The sequence below is a fragment of the Pongo abelii genome, chromosome 5, assembly GCF_028885655.2.
Source record: "Pongo abelii isolate AG06213 chromosome 5, NHGRI_mPonAbe1-v2.0_pri, whole genome shotgun sequence".
Taxonomy (NCBI): domain Eukaryota; kingdom Metazoa; phylum Chordata; class Mammalia; order Primates; family Hominidae; genus Pongo; species Pongo abelii.
Window position 1 is genome coordinate 42,664,545 of NC_071990.2, and position 20,626 is coordinate 42,685,170.

Consider the following 20,626-nt stretch of genomic DNA (forward strand, 5'->3'; position numbering starts at 1 on the left):
CCGTGACCATGGAGTTCTTTAAATGGGCTGCTGGGTTCTAATTACGTTATCAGAATGTCGCATCTTCAGTATTCAAAACAGAGACCACTTTGTGGCTCTGTGTGCACACCTGTTTTTTGGTCACATTTTGTTACACTAGCTTCATAAAAAGAATTTAAGCACTCTTTCTCTGCTCTAGGACAATGTAAATAGCATTAGAATCACCTGTACCTTCAATATTTGAAAACATTTACCTGTGAAACCATCTGGTCCTGGGACTATTTTAAGGAATAGCTCTTTGATAACTTTCTCCATTTCTTCTATGGTAATTGGTCTGCTTAAATTTTATTCTATTCTAGTGTCTGGGGTTTTTTTTGTGTGTTTTTTTTAAGAACACATACTTTCATGTTACATAAACTATTTCTAAACATAGAAAAAGATCCTACCAGCATCACTATAAGAAGTAAATATAGCCTCCACCCCAAACCTTACCAGGACAACGCCCAGCCAGCCTGGTTCCTAGCTGCTGCACCCCTCCTCCCTGCCCTTTTTAAGGCCTCATCTTTTCTCACCAACAGATTCACAAAAAAAGAGGACAGACAGGTTTGCAACAAACCAGAAACATACTCCAAAGCAACATGGGGGCTACCCCTGCTCACCCCACCTCCAGTGCCATCAGGGAAGAACTGCTAAAACTCGCCTTACTTTCTCTTATGCAGCCAAATGGCCCATTCCCCTCTCAGTGGAGGCCCTTCCAATTTTGTCTGGGCTTCTTTTTCTGAGCCTTCACCAGCCCCTACCCCACGGCTGAAGCCAGCAGCCCACCCCACTCCACTCACTCCAAATACTCTGCCTCCTATGCACAGTATGAAGGGATCCATGTGTATGCCTGTCCACCAGGCACCCGGCAGAGGCTGAGGTACCTGTTATACACCAGTCCTGCCCTCTAAGAGCGTGTCACCTGAGTGAAGGGTGAGGACCTGTCCACAATTAACAATAAGCCCCCCAGGAAACAGCCCAGTATGACAAGGCACTAAACAGTACAGCAGAGTGGTCTAGGGGTATAAAGAGGAGGAACGACTGGCTGGCCAGGAAACCCACATCCAGCAAGAGACAGAGGGCAAGGCTGAAGACTGGCATCTGCCTGGCCAGAGCAGGGGCCAGATAAACCTGGAACACATGGGACCTGGAGCCCCAGTAAGAGGTTTGGACATGACACAGCAGACAACCAGAGCCCCTGGGGGCTCCAGGGAGTAACAGGAAGAAAGTGGTATTTTGGTCACACCCCCCAACAGTCTATGATGCCAGACTTGCATTCAAAGAAATGGCTAGCTGTGCCAAGAACTCGGTGAGCTGCAGAGGGTGAATAAACCACAACCCTGCTCTGATGCCACAAGTGACAATGAACACACACACATACAATTCCAGGCTCTAATGACAGAGAGCAGACTGGAATCATACCACAGCACTAGGGTTTAAATCGTTTATTGCACTACACAATAAAAACCACATTGCCACAAATCTCTAACCTCAGGGGGCATCTGTGCTAGCCCAGCACTTCTCAAACTTGACGTGCACCCAATCACCTGAAGGTCTTGTTAAAACTGCAGATCCTGATTCCACAACCGTGGATGGGACCAGAGGTTGGTTTGTTCGTTCGTTCTTTCTTTCTCTCTCTCATTTCTTTCTTTCTTTCTTTTTCTTTCTCTTTCCTTTTTTTTTTTTTTTTTTTTTGAGATGGAGTTTTGCTTTCTTTCCTTTCTTTCTTTCTTTTTTTTTTTTTCGAGATGGAGTTTCACTCTTGTAGCCCCGGCTAGAGTGCAATGGCGTGATCTTGGCTCACTGCAACCTCTGCCTCCTGGGTTCAAGCAATTCTCCTGCCTCAGCCTCCTGAGCAGCTGGGATTACAGGTACATGCCACCATGCCCGACTAATTTTTTGTATTTTCAGTAGACATGGGGTTTCACCATGTTGGCCAGACTGGTCTCGAACTCCTGACATCAGGTGATCCACCCGCCTCAGCCTCCCAAAGTGCTGGGGTTACAGGTGTGAGCCACCGTGCCTGGCCCTGCGTTTATTTCTAAGCAGCTCCCAGGTGAAGATGCTGGTGCAGGGACTGCGCTTTGAGTACTAGATTGTACTAAGGCTCTAGTGGGCTTGCAGGCAGCTGATTAAGGGCATTAACCACAGGCAGAGAGAGAACTGGGGGCTGCCTGTGGCCTGCAGCAGAGCACCCAAACTAATCAACTCATTTTCTATTCAAAAGATTCATGCTGGGGGTTCAGTAACAGGCAGGGCTGCCTTAAAGCCATTAGTAAATGGAAACCACCCCCTGCATTTCACAACTGCTGTCTAATTACCTTCATGTAACCTCTCACAGCGCCCTAAGCCAGCTCTTTCAAGTACTGATGCCACTAATCAAGTCATAAAGCCTTAAAGCATCATATTATTAGCCTTGATAACAGAGTGTAAAACAAACCTGAACAACAATGCATTCACTTCTCCTCCCAGCTGAGGCCATCAGTCAAGCTACGTTACAACCCGGGTCAAAGGAAAATGCACTTAACCAGTGAGAATCCCATATCCAGGATGGCCCATGCCAGAGAAAAGTAGTAGCTTTTTAAACGAACTATTTGAGAAGATTCTGGAAACTGATATGACCTGCCACAATCCCAGAGACTTCTTTCCTGTCTCCATCTCCTTAGATAATTCAAAACCTGGAAGAAGCTTCTACTTCCCACCCCCCCGCTTCTGCTGAGTCCCCTCTCCTCACTCAGGTCACCTGCTTAGGCACAGAGTGACCGGTTCAGATCAACCCCCGTCACAAACCACAGTGCTCCCCATCATGGCTCGATTCTGAAATCAGGCAGCCTGTGTTTCAAGCGCATGCCTGTGGCCTGCATGTCCGAAGACAGACCTGGACCCCACCTCCATGCGACCCACAAAATTAACCCTCCTACCCATCCCCCCACATGTGACAACAAATTAGGGTTCTAAAGTGCACAGAACCTCAGCACCTTACTATACACTGGGGGGATTCACAAGACACAATCCCTGAACTTGAGAGGCTGCCACAAGAGGAGATATAGCACTCCAAGCTTATGCAGCAACCAAACCTCAAGGTCCCCAGTGGCTGGCACCCACAGATTTGGAGAATGTCCTATACTTGGGCCCACAGTTCTACAGCACATAACTAATGACAACTCCATGGTGGGGATTAGGTCACTGGCTCTGGAAGGAAATAAGGCTGAGGACGTGCCCTGCTCAGGGTAAGCACTCCTGCCGTGGTGTTGACTGGGCAGAATGTGAGGAACAAGTAACCTGTCCTCCAATGGCCACGGGTGAGTAACTCACCTGAGGTTACACACTGGGTGTTAATGCTGAAACCACAGCTCAGGTCCCCCAACTGCCAAGCAGAGGTTCCTTCCACTAAATCACACTCCCTTCACCTCCATTTTGGAATTCCTCAATGAAATTAGCATTAGAAGATTTGTCTTTTATTTGCTCTTTATTCTTCCCACAACCTCAACCAACCTCTAGCACCCTCTTTCTCTTGGGGAAGCAACATGATTTAACCTACCTAGGAGTTGCTCCTGTTCTGCTATCCATGAGACGGGAGGACGGCAAAGCAAAGTCACCTCCCTTCCCAGGACTTAGTTTCTTCTTCCCTAAATGAAGGGGTTAGTGGAGATACTTTCTCAGATCCTTTCCAGCTTTAAGCAGAATCAACAGGCACTTCACTTTGTAGCTAAAAGAGAAGAGAGGCCCCCTAAACTATGGCTCCTGCCTCATCCTGGTCTCTGCAGGGAGGACGGGCTGGTCCAGGCACCTGATAAGAAGCTCCAGTCCACAAAGAACCCATCCACCAATCGCCTCCCGTGGTCCACCCAGAGCTTCCCCAGCCCACACAAGAGGAGGAACAGAATGCTGCCGGCAGCCTCTCAAAAACTTGCCAGGAAGAATTCTTAATTAGAGTTTTTTGTTGCATTGCGGTATTTTATTTTTAATGACTTTTTTAAATTACAGAAATTATAAAGTTAATTCATGCTTATTAGAATCAGAAAACATTTTATTTTTAACTTTTAAAATCATAAAATAAATGTACATTTGTTACAGAAAAATCAGGAAACTTATTAAAAGAAAATCCCATTTATAAACAAATCTAAATATATTTAATTAAATCATATTTCAATCAAGAATCAAACCCAGGAGTTGGGATTGACTTTAGAGTGACGGTACAGGATGAGTCTTGGATGCTGTCACGTAAGTCATAGGGGGATTACTATGATCCAATCCAATCTCCCACTGAGGTAGAAGAAGGTGGGCAAGAATTCTGCTTCCACTGTCCCTGACAGGGGGCCACCCAGCCTCTGCCCGAACACTTCCCGCTTTTTCAGCCCTTTTCCAGACAGCCCAGGCCATTTTGGAGGACAGCTCCATCCACGTTCTTCCTACAGTAAAAGGTAGTGAATATGCACAGGCTTTTGAGAAAGCTGGGCTCAGGTTCAATTCCAGGCTCAGCCTCTTACATGCTCCATGACCCTGGGAAAGTCATTCAGTCTCTTTGAACTTGAATTTCCTCATCTCTGTAATGGTAACAATAATGCCTACCTCACTGGGTCATTGTGAGATTTCAATGAGTGAATGTATAGAGCGCACCTGGCAAAGTGCCTTCCACAGTAGTCTAAGTGATCAATAAACAGCAGGTATTATTATTAAATGGTAGCTTGGAACAATGGCTTTCAAATTTTTTCCATTCTTACTCTCACTAATTAATTACACTTTATATCATGACCCAGCACATAAAATATCTCCATATACACATAAATATATAAAACTAGACACATATTTTCAAGAAACAAATGCTGACCCATGTTCATCTGGTCCACTCAGACTTTTTTTCCCCTACTTTCCTCTTTCCTTTCTATTCATTTCCTTTTTAAAAACTGCTGGTCTTGGCTGGGCACAGTGGCTCACTCCTGTAATCCTAACACTTCGGGAGGCTGAGGCAGGCGGATTGCCTGAACTCAGGAGTTCAAAACCAGCCTAGACAAAATGGCAAGACCCGTCTCTACTAAAATACAAAAAGTTAGCCAGGCATGGTGGCACACGCCTGTAGTCCCAGCTAATCGGGAGGCTGAGGCAGGAGAACTGCTTGAACCCCAGAAGCAGAGGTTGCAATAAACTGAGATCGTGCAATTACACTCCAGCCTGGGCGACAGAGCAATGCTGTCTCAAAATTAATTAATTAATTAATTAATTAATTAAAATTGCTGGTCTTGATCACTAACTTGATTGCACAACTGACAAATAGATTGCAAATCACAGTTTGAGAAACACTGGCCACGTGTGGTGGCTCACGCCTGTAATCCCAGCACTTTGGGAGGCTGAGGCAGGCGGATCACTTGAGGTCAGGAGTTCGAGACCAACCTGGCCAACATGGTGAAACCCTCTCTCTACTAAAAATACAAAAAAAAATTAGCCAGGCGTGGTGGCATGCACCTGTAGTCCCAGCTACGTGGGAGGCTGAGGCAGGAAGAATCGCTTGAACCCAGGAGACAGAGGTTGCAGTGAGCCGAGATCATGCCACTGCACTCCAGCCTGGGAGAAAGAGTGAGACTCCATCTCATTAAAAAATAAAAATTAAAAAATAAAAAAAAAATAATAAATAAATAAAAGAAAAGAAAAACACTGACTTATACTGAGACCAAATCTCTCCTCCTAGCCAGACACAGTGGCTCACACCTGTAATCCTGGCACTCTGGGAGGCCAAGGCAGGCAGATTGCTTGAGCTCAGGAGTTCAAGAACAGCCTGGCCAACACGACAAAACCCCGTCTCTACAAAAAATACAAAAGTTAGCCAAGTATGGTGGCATATGCCTGTAGTTCCAGCTATTCAGAAGGCTGAGGTGGGAGGATCACTTGTGCCCAGGAGGCGAAGGTTGCAGTGAGCTGAGATCGTACCTGGGCAACAGAGCCAGACCCTGTCTCCAAAAAAAAAATATGAATCTCCTGCCATACCTTCCACCTTTCACTTCTAGCTTTACCTTCTGGAACCATGCAGATCTACTCTGCTCCATCTTCCACCTCAGACTCTCACATATGAAACATTCTTCATTCTCTCAAGCAGTCATTTCATGAGATGGGGCTGCCCAATCCCCCTTCGCTCCATCCCTTTCTGCCCAACTCCTTCCCCTGTACTCTGTGCCCCTTCCATCACTGCCGTCCAGGATGGCCGTGATCATCTAGCAGCTGCTCTACTTCTCCCATAGCCTCTCCACAGCCTCAGCTCAAGCAGCCTGGCGTGAGCATCTTTTTTTTTTTTTTTTGAGACGGAGTTTCACTCTTGTTGCCCAGGCTGGAGTGCAGTGGCACGATCTTGGCTCACCACAACCTCCATCTCCCGGGTTCAAGTGATTCTCCTGCCTCAGCCTCCCGAGTAGCTGGGATTACAGGCATGCGCCACCACGCCTGGCTAATTTTGTATTTTTAGTAGAGACAGGGTTTCTCCATGTTAGTCAGACTGGTCTCGAACTCCCGACCTCAGGTGATCCGCTTGCCTTGGCCTCCCATAGTGCTAGGATTACAGGCATGAGCCACCGTGCCCGGCCATGGGCATCTTTTTGAACCTTCATGCAGGATGCTTTGTCCATCCCCAGAGGAACTCATCTTGGTTTCTTCCAGCCCATCCGTAACTCTACTCGGAAAGCTGGTTCTCTCATACAAATGTGTTCCTTCTTTGTCCTTCCACAAATTAGGATGCCATGGAGCTCATCAAATAAGAAGAGCGAAAGTGAGGAAGAGTTTCAGCACACATATTTGAGCCAAAACTTACAAGCAGAAAGTGCCCCTTTCTTACTCATTTCTAAACTAGCTCTGCCTGCTAACCCTGGAACCAAACCGAGAAGGCCCCACCACCCAGCCACATCTATGTCCCCCTTACGGTGAAAGCAGCCCCGAGACAAGGAATCGCACACCTGTCTGCAAACGCAGCCTTTCAGAGCTGAGATCTCCCAGCACCACTTTGCATGGGCAGGAAACCATAGATATCAGATGCAGCCACAGTTTCCCATATCCTATCTGCATTTGTAGTGATCAAAAAATACATTCGTGGTAATAAGAAAAAATAAAATAAAATGCACACATATGCACCTATATCATACTCCAATTGCTAACATTTTGTAATTTGGGTTATTTAAAAAAAAAAAGTTTCCAAAGCAATGACAAAAATGTCTACTCTGCCTTCAAAACCCAAGCTGACTCCTCCTTGATCCCATCTGTATCATTGTACTTGGGAAGCTTGTCACAAACACATTTAAGGGAGTGGTTCTCATAAGAGGAAACTTCGAAAACCTGCCCCCCAACATTTATGGCTTTCTTAGATCATCTGCATCCCTAAACAATGTAGTTTTAAGTTTTTATTGACCTTAAAATGTAATAAAAAGATATCATGCTGTATGGAATATTCAAAGTCTTGTTTTTCTAAATTCAAAATTATATTACTAAAATTCACTCAAACCATTACATGTAGATGTTGTTCATTCATTTTGCTGCTGTATAACAATCTATCACATGACAACAATGTATGTACCCATTCTCCAGCTGATGGGCATTTGGGTTTCCAGTGTTTTGCCATTATGAAGAGTGCTACTAGGAATATTCTTAGTATACGTCATGTATACATGCTGCCCACGTAAGCAAGTTTCTCACAATGATTATATACCTAGAAGTGGAAATGCCAGGACATGCTGTATGTGAATGTACAATGTTACAAGACACAGGTTGAACATCCCTAAGCTGAAAACTTGAAAACTTGAAATGTTCCAAAATCCTAAATTTCTTGAATGCCAACATGACAACACAAGTGGAAAATTCTACACTTGACCTCAATCACATGACATGTTGCATCAACTGAAGTCAAAGCTTTGTTTCATGCATAAAATTATTTTATGCATTTGTTTACATATAACAAGGGCATTATACTATCTCAAATATTCCAAAATCCAAAAAAAATCCAAAATCTGAAATACTTCAGTCCCAAGAATTTTGGATAAGGGATCCTCAATCTGTACTACCAAACTGTTTTCCAAAGCAGCTGCATCAAGTTACATGCCTACCAGCAGCTCCTAAATGACCATAATGTCCCATCTCCTCTTCAATGCTTGCTACTGCACAGCTTCTTCACGTTTGCCCATCGAACGGGGAAGAAATGGAATCTCATTGTGATTTGTATTCTCTGATTACTAATGAAATTAAGTGTCTCATCATAAAAGGAGATCCTCTCCCAACCTAACTCCCTACACTTTTCTTTCATAGCTCATATCGTCGTCCATAATTAAACATTTGTGGGATTATTTGATGAAAACCCATCACTATTTTCTTCACCACTGCATACTGTACAAGTGGCACAAAGTAGAGCCTCTGTGTATCTGCTGAATTAAAGAATGCACAAGTAACCCAGTATATGAGACTATTCAGTTAGTCTTCAAGCTCTGACCTGATTTTATTAAAAGCCCGGGCTCATAACTCAGGGTCTGACCTCCTCAGCTGAGTTATCATGGGGATAAAAGTGACGAGGTACCTCCTAACCTGGACTGAAGAGACGGAAGGGCCCAGAGAGGATGGGAGCAAAGTCCACTCTGGAACTGGGGCGATTAGCCATGCTTCCTCAAAAACAATAACAGTGAAAAAACAACTGCTCTTATGAATTGCAAGCTAATCATGGGTCACATACTTCACACTGACTAATAAGAGCTACCATTTACACAGTGTGCTGTCACTTACTGGATTATTCATCTGACCCTCACAACATCTCTATGGAATGAATATGACAGCTCCCCCCACCCCCCAACATTTTACAGCAAAGAAAACTGAGGCTCAGAGAGGCTAAGAAAGTGCCCAGTCACAGAGCACATAAAGAGCAAACCCAGAGTCAGAGTCAAATCAAGTCCAGTGTGGCCCCAGAGCCCATGCCCCTTTCACATACCTAAACCGACATGGCCCCCTGGGCATTTTTTTTTTTTTTTTTTTTTGAGATGGAGTCTCGCACTGTCGTCAGGGCTGGAATGCAATGGTGCGATCTCGGCTCACTGCAACCTCCGCCTCCCAGGTTCAAGCAATTCTCCTGCTTCAGCCTCCCGAGTAGCTGGGATTACAGGTGCCAGCCACCATGCCCAGCTAATTTTTTGTATTTTTAGTAGAGACGGGGTTTCACTATGTTGGCCAGGCTGGTCTCGAACTCCTGACCTCGTGATCCGCCCACCTCGGCCTCCCAAAGTGCTGGGATTACAGGCGTGAGCCAGTGCCCCGCCGGCCCCCTGGGCTTTTTATCTTCTCTGCATGGGGCTGCTTTTCCTCCCCACCTGCCCCCACAAACCTCCCCAGGTTCCAAGTTTTGCTCCACATCCCACAAAGACTTTCCCTGCACGTGGGGAGCAGTGCTCTGGAATACAAGGTCACCCTCCAGTCTGTCCCTTACATTTGCACTGACATACTTACCTGACACTTCCCTGGCTGCAAGATGCTAGGTGTCACCCAGCAAGTTGGCAAGGGGACATCGTCCAGGCTCATCTCTCCTAGGGTTCTCCCAAGTCAACGGTTTCCCCTTCAGTTCTGCAGAAACCAATCCCTTTCCAACTCTGAAAGGGTTTTACTGCAAACTGGAAGCAAACATCTAGCAAATGCCTACTACACACCGGGCACATGACATGTCTTAACTTAGCAAGAAATACTATGTAGCCACTAAAATTATATAATCCAGACCAACACATGTAAATATACATGAAATTCTGTGAAGTGAAAAGAAAGCAACTCAAAAATAGTACCTACATGCCAAATATGAGTAAACACATTACCCCCACCCAGACACCAGTGGGTAATATAAATAGAAATGGGTGTTCACTAGAACGTTTCTTCAGTAAAGTTACCTAGATTTCCAATGTCCCCCAGGAGCTACTTGTCAACTATTTGTAACAGATGTGGTTTCAAAGCAATGCTACAAATAATTATTCCCAAAAAGAATGAAAACTCCATGTGGGTCATGATCACATCTATTTTGTTCATAGCTGTCTCTCTAACGAAGAGGTTGAAGCTGTCAGATCAGGGATCAGCAAATATGGCCTGCTGCTAAACCTGGCCAAACACCTGGTTTTGTGAATAAAGTATGATTGGAACACAGACACGCTCATTCATTTACGAGTGATCTGTGACTGCTTTTGTGCTACAGCAGCAAAGTTGAGTAGTTAGGACAGAGATACAGCCCACAAAGTAAAAATATCTACTCTCTAGCCCTTTATAGAAAGTTTCCCAATCTTTGATATAATGCTTAGCCTGGAATTCTGCATATACTGGAATAATACTTATTGAATTAATAAATTCACTTACGAATGTATTATATACATTTAAAACCTTATATCAAATTATTATAGGTTTATTTACTTCAATTAACGTAAACCAAGGTAATATGTAAGAACTAAGGGCTGGGCGCAGTGACTCACGCCTATAATCCTAGCACTTTGGGAGGCTGAGATGGGAGGATCACTTGAGGCCAGAAGCTCGAGACCAGCCTGGTCCACATAGCAAGAACCCATCTCTATAAAAAATACATAAATAAATTTGTTTTAAAAAAAGAACTAAGGCTTATTCACCTAGGGCACATAAATGCTTAGCAAATGAGAAATACGTTATTTGGTTTATTGTTTGTTAAATTTTGATAGAGACAAGGTCTCACTCTACCACCCAGCTGAAATTCAATGATGCAATCATAGCTCACTGCAGCCTCAAACACCTGGGCTCAAGAAATTCTCCCACTTCAGCCTCCCAAGTAGCTAGGACTATAGGTGTGCACCACCACGCCCAGCTAACTTTTTTGTAGAGACAGGATCTCACTATGTTGCTCAGGCTGGTTTTGAACTCCTGGACTCAAGGGATCCTCATGCCTCCATCTTCCAAAGCACTGGGATTACAGGTGTGAGCCACCTTGCCCTGCCTTACCTTTTTTTTTTTCGAGACGAGGTCTCATTCTGTCACCCAGGCTGGAGTGTGGTAGTATGCCATCTCAGCTCACTGCAGCCTCCACCTGCCAGGCTCAAGCAATCTTCCCACCTCAGCCTCCCGAGTAGCTGGGACTACTGGTGTGTGCCACCACACCCGGCTAATCTCTGTATTTTTTGTAGAGACAAGGTCTTCCTATGTTGCCCAGGCTGGTCTTGAACTCCTAGGCTCAAATGATCCTCCCGCCCCAGCCTCCCAAACTGTTGGGATTACAGGCATGAGCCACCACACCTAGCACATTCTTTTTATATATTAAAAAAAAAAATCAGACTCTTGACACCGTCATTAGGAGGTATGTATACCTTGAACAGTTTCTTCCATGAAAGAGATAAGATTACACCAAGTCATATACACCCAGAGCTAGGGTAAGTATCACGCAGCCACTGCTTGCAGTGGGAAACAGCTGGTAGGAGCTTGGCATGACATCTAGGGCCAGAAATAAGAATCAAGTCTGGGTAACCAGTCAACATGCTGTAATAATCCCCAAGTGGGGCTCAAAGTAGGATTTTGGCCTCCTGAGCCTTATATTCTAAGCAACTAAGCTACAGGCCCAGACTGACTAAGGTGAAATCATTTCATTTATTTTCTATGTAACTTCTGGTAGGGACAATGCATTGGAAAACAATTGTAGGCTCAATGATTTTCCCCTTAATTTATCAGTACCATCTGCATTATAATGTAACTGAATATTTTTAGTTCTGCAGACTTGATTATTCAGAGGCTGATCATTCAGCTGTTGGCTTTTTGAAGCTCATTATGGCCCGAGTACCCGAAGACAGGAGAGAGGAAATGAAAGGAGGTGAAACTCAAATCAGTGGGCGTTGCTACTTTATTAGCAGATGAGACACCAAGATTGGGGTGGAGGGGGTGCGAGAGGGTGAAACCCCAGGTCTCCAGAGCTGAGGCTCTCTTCAGGCAGCTTTTATCAGACTCACACATCTTACATCACAGCACACTGACAGTCTGTCAATAATTCTGTGAGACTGGCCTATCCCTATAGTGATCCAAGACTATCACTAAGCTCCCTTCCTTTGTTCATATGGAAAAACCAAAACTCCAAAGGAGATTAACAGTTGAAGCCTTGAGGCCTAGAACCAACCCTTGGCCTGCAGAAGTCAGAGGACAGGTCAGCCCTGACTCCGAAAAGCCTGAGGATGGATTCATTTAGGGAAATGTTTAGAAAAGAATGCTGGGAGGAATCTAAGCCACTTCCTCATGGAGCCCTGCCTCCCTCTCCCTCCCTTCTAGACATTAATTATTCCCAGCAGGCCTTCCCACTTCCCAGGAACCCACAGATAGAGAAGTCCAATACACTGGCTCTGAGCCCTGGGTCACACCCAAGGTCCCCTGGCACTGTCCCTCTCGCAGCAGGCTGAGCTGTGGTTGGAGACTTGACTCCGGTCCCAGGCCCACAGGCCCTTCAACCCCATCTGTGCCCAGCAGGCGCTGGGTGAATGTTACTGAACAAATGAATGAAAGCCACTCATTATTTTAAGTGAAAACTAAGTCACACCCAAGGAGGACCACACTCCTAATTTCTCTAGTGACATTATTCCTCCAGCTGAGCCATGCAAAATGCACCTCACTTCTCTCTCCTTTCTTCTCCAGTCTGCTTCCTTTTTTCTTCCATCCTGAGCACTGGTGTCTGGAGAAACCCCCTATTCTGGGAATGTAGCATTCTCTTCTCTGGCTGACAACAGACTTTCCCGTGGATGGACCCTGCAAGGTCTGGGAAGCCCTACTCACCTCAACCCAGTAGGCTCCGGGCCGTCCTAAGTGAACCAACCACAGGAGAAAACCACGGAGGGGGGGAAATGGAAGGAAGCACCCCCTGCTACCGCCTCCTCTCACTTTCCCCGGGGCCTTAGCTCTGTCAGATTTTGAAGCATAATGAGTTTTGTTTCATAACAGTCTTAAATGAACTGGAAGGGGGAAGGGGATGACAATGATAAAAATCTTAATTAAAAAAAATTCCTACAGGCAAAGAGATTATCCAGATCCTGAGATGTGATAAAAGTCTGTTGAGCTGGGGGCCCTCCCAAGCCCCCAAGGACACAGCACTGGACATACATTTACGGAGCACCTACTGTGTGCTGGGCACTCTTCCGAGGGCTTCGGATGCAGCAGTGAGCAAACCCATTCTAGGAGAGGGAGGACAGGCAACAAAGATAATGAACAAGCAAACTACAGAGGACGGGAAAAGGCTGAAGTGTTTTGGGAGAAAAGGAACAACAGAGCAGGTAAAGGGGATGGGTCATTCAGGCGAAGGTGTGGCGTGGTGCTAACTGGAGAGGTGAGGAAAGCCCTGTTGAGAAAGAGACAGACTTCTGAGCCAAGACTTGAAAGAGGGCCGGGAGGGAGCAAAGCAGATGAGTATCTAGGTTCTGAAAGAGCAACCCCAGCAGAGAGGACGGCTGTGCAAAGGCCCTGAGGCAAGCACATACCAGGTGTGGAGCTGGAGAGGAGGAATGAGGAGGAGAGCTGTAGAAAGACAGGGCCTCAGGGGGGCTCCGGACTACTGTATGGACTCTGGCTTGTACTGCTTGGTGGGGGCTGCTGATGGGTTGTAAGCAGGAGAGAGACAGGTTTCCTTATCATTCTCTGCCACCCCATCCCATCATTCTTCCTGGTAATCTCCCTTGATATCATTTAATAAATATGGCTCAAAGCCCTCTCAGACTTCTGGTGATGAGTTATAAACTCAAACAATCTTAAGAAAACCGGCAAGTCCCATACCTACTGCCCCCCAAAATCAGTATTAGACCATCTTTCCTCACTCCAAAAAGCAAGGAGTTGAATCTTTTTTCTATTAAGAGCTGCTGACCAAGAGAAGAAATAGAAAATGTTAATTAATAAACCAGGCGCTATGGCTCATGCCTGTAATCCCAGCACTTTGGGAGGCCAAGATGGGTGGATCACTTGAAGTCAGGAGCTTGAGACCAGCCTGGACAACATGGTGAAACCCCCTTTCTACTAAAAATACAAAAATTAGCCAGTCATTGGCTGGGCGCGGTGGCTCACGCCTATAATCCCAGCACTTTGGGAGGCCAAGGTGGGTGGATCACGAGGTCAGGAGATCGAGACCATCCTGGCCAACATGGTGAAACCCCGTCTCTACTAAAATACAAAAAATTAGCCGGGCATGGTGGTGCATGCCTATACTCCCAGCTACTTGGGAGGCTGAGCAGGGGAATCGCTCGAACCCAGGAGGCGGAGGTTGCAGTGAGCCAAGATTGTGCCACTGTACTCCAGCCTGGCGACAGAGCAAGACTCCATCTCAAAAAAAAAAAAAAAAAAAAAAAATTAGCCAGGTGTTGTGGCAGGCACCTGAATCCCAGCTACTCGGGAGGCTGAGGCACAAGAATGGCTTGAACCTGTGAGGTGGAGGTTGCTTCAAGCTGAGATTGTGCCACTGCACTCCAGCCTGGGTGACAGAGCAAGACTCAGTCTCAAAAAAAAAAAAAAAAAAAGAAAAGAAAAGAAAAGAAAATGTTAAACAATAACTAAAGACAAGGGAAGAGTAATTTCATTCAGCGAATTTTTTCTTGAGAGTGCAAAAGCTAAAAAGCTTGTTTCTAGACTAAAAATGGAAAAAATTTATTCAATAAATAGAAGACATTTTAAAATACAGGCTACTTAACATATATATAACTAGCAATTAATAGAAAGGAGGAAAGCGAGAGATGGATAAAAAAGGGAAGGTGGGTAGGTAGAAAGATAAGAATGGAAAATAGAATGAAAAATACAGAGAGGAAAATGGAGATATATGTGGAAAAGTACAGAAGGCTCCAAACAAAGAGGCAGAAAGAAAAAGGAACTGAAGTTCCACAGGGTCTGAGGTTTCTTGCTCTTCATTCACTCCCCGCAGTTTATTAGGTCCAAAGCACCAGCTTAATCCTTTCATTCCCTACTGCCCTGTGGCTGCCCTGATACTCCAGTTAGTGGGCCCTCTATTTACACCTCTTTATCCTTACGCTAAGTAGAACTGGAGGAAGGGAGGGAAGAGACAGATTAAATTACTCTTCCTCTCAAAACTGGAAAGGTAGTGGCCCAACCAACACTAGCTGGTCAAGCCAGAGGTGGCAACAGAAATTCCCTTGTCACTAAATACACACCAGGGACCCCCCACCCCGCCCCCCACCCCACAACAGATACAATATAAGCCACTAGGCAACCTTACCTTCTCAAGATATAAAGTGAGCCGCCATGTCTGAAACCAGGTCCCAAATGCACCTTCTGTCAATGGAACCTTCTGTCCCAAATTGTCCCCACCTTCATGTCCATCCGCCCACCCGATGAGAAAGAAAAAAAGGCCCAACTAACAGAAGATTGAGGAAGCCCTGAAATAAGCTAAAATGGTTAGAAAGAAAGTAATAATAAATGAGAGCGATGAGCTTATGGTAGTATAGTATAGCAGTTAACAGTACAGGCTCTCGGGTCAGAATGCACGGCTCAGCTCTGCCACTGACAACTGTACCGTGGGCAAGTGACCTATTCCCTCATGCCTCAGATTCCTCTTCTTGAAAAAGAGGACCAGTAATAATACCTGTGTCCTAGGGCTCTTGGGAGAATTAAAGTCAGTATTATACAGCATGTAAAAGAATGTCTGGCACGTGGTGAGCATTATATGAATATTTCTCAAGAAATAAAAATACTTTTTAAAAAGGAAAGCTTCTTTCTGAACCATCCAAGAGAGAAAAGGTCTATAGTTTTATTTTTGTACATGCTATATGCATAAAAACAATCACTACTGATTAGTATTTTCATCTCTGATCATTTCTACTCCACACTTTTAAAATATGAATAAAATGCTTTGGCAAAAATATACAAAGACATTTGTGGCAGTATTATTCATAAAACAAACTGTAGGAAATGACCTAAGTATCTGACAATCGAAGAAAATGTGAGTAGATCATAAAAGCCATATCAGGGAGCTTGTGCAAATATTAAAAATCACATGACGGGCCAGGCACAGCGGCTCACACCTGTAATCCCAGCACTCTGGGAGGTCGAGGTGGGTGGATAACTTGAGGTCAGGAGTTTGAGACCAGCCTGGCTAATATGGTGAAACTCTGTTCCTACTAAAAATACAAAAATTAGCCAGGCGTGGTGGCAGACGCCTGTAGTCCCAGCTACTTAGGAGGCTGAAGCAGGAGAATCGCTTGAACCCAGGAGGCGGAGGTTGCAGTGAGCAGAGATCACACCACTGCACTCCAACCTGGGAGACAAAGCAAGACTCTGTCTCAAAAAAAAAAAAAAAAAAAAAAAGTCACCTAAAGAAGAATTTTTAAAGACATGGAAAATACCTCTAATGTTAAATAATAAAGGATACAAAATCAGACTTCACTTTCAGGTATTATGGGGCAGTGAATATTAAACTAGTCCTCTGGTACAGAACAGCTACATAAGATAGATAAAATACAAGATAATTATAATAATAACATTTTGAAGGTGTGGAAATACAACAAGGCAGTTAGGACTTGAGGGACCAGGCTCCTAGAGGAAAGGGAGGTGCAGTGAGGTGAGCCATGTATTAGTAGCTACTGTTTTCCCTCGGGACACTTGCTAATTTGGTGCAAGGAACACAGAGGTAAAACAGAAAGCAGTAAATGAAAGCTTTCAGCAGCTTTCTCCCTGGGCTGAAAAGACAAAAACTGGAGTTCAGGGCTATGAAAATATCCAAGATTTAAGAGACCAAGATACCAGAAAAAAAAGTGAACCCCAAAGAAATGAGTCCAATGTTCTGTAAGCGATTTCTCCTCAAGGCACTGACACACACCTAAGTCTTCTGTATACAGAGCTAAAACCTAGGAATCCAAACAGAAAAAAAAAGCTATTAAAACACTAGCACATTAAGCAGAGCTTTGGTAGTTTTACAGTGGCAAACAGACGAAACTCTGAAATCAGGGCCTACCAAGGCCTCCTTGTACCATTGTACAAGTAAGGGCAAATAACAAATACACCAGCCTTAACTAAGCCTGTACATTTTCCATGGTAAAATGCCCAGCACTCAAACAACAATCACCAAGCATGTCAGGAAATAGGACCAAACCAAGAAAAATATACAATCAATAAAAACAAACCACAGAAGCTATCCAAATATTGAAGTTGTCAGCCAGAACTTTAAAATTACAAGGGCCAGGCATGGTGGCTCACATTCATAATCCCAGCACTTTGGGAGGCCAAGGCAGGAGGATCACTTGAGGTCAGGAGTTCAAGACCGGCCTGGGTAACAGAGCAAGACCCCTTCTCTACAAAAAAAATTTTTTTTAATTATCCAGGCATGATGGAGCACACCTATAGTCCCAGCTACGGGAGGCTGAGGCAGGAGGATCACTTGGGCCCATGAGTTTGAGGCTGCAGTGAGCCAAGTTTGTGCCACTGTACTCCAGCTTAGGCAACAGAGTGAGCAAGACCCTGTCTCTGTTTTTCAAAAAAGAGAGAACTGAATAGATGGGCTTGACAACAAAAAGGAATAGTAGAAGAAATGACTGGTGTTGTGGAAGATGGGTCAGTAGAAAAAAATATATAAAGGCACAGAAAATACAGAAATGAGTTCCAGAGACATGTAGGATACCATTAAAGGGTCTAACATATGTGCAGGAGTCTGAGAAGGGGAGGAGAGGATTAAAGGGCAAAAGCAATATTGGAAGAGAATGCTTCAAGAATTTTCTAAAACTGACCAAAAACCCAGAGCCACGATTTACAGAAGTACTCCAAACTCCACAGGGGATCCATATAAAGAGAACCACACCTATGTACATGATAGTAAAATTGCTAAAAAAAACAAAGCCAAAGAGGAAAAACAGATATGTTACTTTCAGAAGAACCACAATAAAACTGACAGATGACTTTTTAACAGAAATGAAGAAAGCCAGAAGACAATGGAATGACATTTCCAAAGGACCGAAAGAAAATAAAACAAGCCCAAAGTCTATATCCAGGGGGAAGAAATCTCTCAAATATGAAAGTGAATAAAAGTCATTTTCAGACAAACAAAAACTGGAAGAACTGGAACACCAGTGGACACCCTCTACCACACACAGACACACACACACACACACACACACACACATCTAATAGGAGTTATTCAGGTAGAAAGAAATTAAGCTGAGAGAGAAGCATGCTTATATGGAAAGAAATGAAGAACAGCAAAAAGAGTAAGTATGTGGATTAATCTAAATTATTATTGTCTATATAAAACAATGGGCCAGGTGTGCTGGCTCATGCTTGTAATCCCAGCACTTTGGGAGGCCAAGGTGGGCAGATAACCTGAGGTCAGGAGTTCAAGACCAGCCTGGCCAACATGGTGAAACCCCATCTCAACTAAAAGTACAGAAAAGTTAGCTGGGCATGGTGGCGGGTGCCTGTAATCCCAGCTACTTCAGGAGGCTGAGGCAGGAGAATCGCTTGAACCCATTTGGCAGAGGTTGCAGTGAGCTGAGATTGACTGCACCACTGCACTCCAGCCTGGGCAAAAACAGCAAAACTCTGTCTCAAAAAAAAAAAAAAAAAAAAAGAAAGAAAGAAAGAAAGAAAATCAAACAAACAAACAAAAAAATGTCTTCTGGGGTTTAATAGAGAGAGAATGAAAATACACAAGACTTCAAAAGGCATAAGGGAGGTAAAAAGAGCCTAAGTGTTGTAGGTGGCCTGAATTGTCCAGAAAATGGCTAAAACATTAATTAAGGGTAAGCTCTTTAAAAGTTTTCGTATTTTTTGAGGAGACATGGACGGCATGTATACAGAGCCGGGTGCATCTACTCAAAAAATACAAAAACTTAGCTAGGCATGGTGGTACACTCCTGTAGTGCCAGCTACTCAGGAGGCTGAGGCAGGAGGATTGCTTGAGCCCGGGAGGTCGAAGCTATAGGGAGCTGTGATCACGCCACTGCACTCCAGCCTGGGTGACAGAGTAATACTCCTTTCTAGGAATTTACCCCCCAAAAAGAATCTAAGATGAACTTAAATATTTACGTACGAGGATATTTATCAAAGTATTATTTATAATAGTTAAAAAATGATAAATAAGGTAAATTCCTAATAATAGGGACTAGTTAAATAAGTTATGGAGGCCAGGCACGGTGGCTCACACCTGTAATCCCAGCACTTTGGGAAGCTGAGGCAGGCGGATCATGAGGTCAAGAGATCGAGATCATCCTGGCCAACATAGTGAAATCCCGTCTCTACTGAAAAAAAAAATACAAAAGTTAGCTGGGCATGGTGGGGGGCACCTGTAATCCCAACTACTCAGGAGGCTGAGGCAGGAGAATCATTTGAACCCGGGAGGCAGAGGTTGCAGTGAGCTGAGATTGTGCCACTGCACTCCAGCCCAGGTGACAGTGCGAGACTCCATCTCAAAAATAAATAAATAAATAAATAAGTTATGGGACCCAGTGCCCCGTACACAGTAGGCATTCCATAAATATCTGTTGAACATAGAGTACATATGAAAGGATAATAAGCGTCTGGGCGCAGTGGCTCACGCCTGTAATTCCAGCACTTTGGGAGGTCAAGGCAGGTGGATCACGAGGTCAGGAGATCCTGGCTAACACGGTGAAACCCCGTCTCCACTAAAAATACAAAAAAATTAGCTGGGCATGGTGGCAGGTGCCTGTAATCCCAGCTACTTGGGAGGCTGAGGCAGGAGAATGGTGAGAACCCAGGAGGCGGAGCTTGCAGGGAGACAAGATCGCACCACTGCACTCCAGCCTGGGTGACCAGAGCAAGACTCCGTCTCAAAAAAAATGATAATACGCAACTATTTTTTTAAGTTTCAAAAAAATATTTAATTAGTAAGTATTAAATCACATTCAAAAGAACCCTAACATGATTCTGAAAGCATAATATAATAGCTAATATGTATTAAGAACTTACTATCTGCTAGGCACAGCCCCAGATGTTTTACATGTATTGTCTCACTTCATTTCACTCAGGCCTATTGTTATTTAAAGTGAATGAAGGATCCTGGATTCAAATCCAGGCAGTCTGACTGCAGTGCTTGAATTCTTAATCACTAGACTTTACTGCCTAGAAAAAATACTTGAAGGAAATACATTAAAATGTTAACAGGGAAGAATTAAAGCCCATTTTTATTTTCTTCCTTATCTGTGTCAGTATTTTCCAAATTCTCTATAATCACTATGAATTACTTGCAATCTCCCTCTACAAAAAAAAAAAAAAATATATATATATATATATATATATACACACACACACACATATGAACTACTTTCACTTACCATTTATACAATTTCAGTGAAAAAGTCTTAACGCTAACAAAGCTTTCAATTATGTCTGCTCCAGGCCTTAGAAGCAGGAGACTGTGGTGTAAATCTGAGGCAGAACATTCTGACCAGGAAAGGCTGATGAGCCTGATCCAGAGACTACAGAGCCCATGACTTCCATTCCACAAATATGTCACCATTATCTTGCTTAGCAAGTGTGGATTTTTACACACATTCCGCTAGTTAATCTTCCTAATAACCAAGTAGACGTGACCACCTCAGGAAACGGAGGTTCAGGAAGGCAAAGTGACCCTCCTAAGGACACACAAGGGCACTCCAGCTCTGGTTGGAGGTCCTCCCACTTGCAG

At 44.3% G+C, this 20,626-nt stretch overlaps 1 protein-coding gene across 24 annotated transcripts in view; it reads right to left on the reverse strand.

Moving 5' to 3' along the window:
• The window catches only part of TRERF1 (transcriptional regulating factor 1), a 224,535-nt gene that overhangs the window by 188,893 nt on the left and 15,016 nt on the right, over positions 1 to 20,626 (reverse strand). The window lies entirely within an intron of this gene.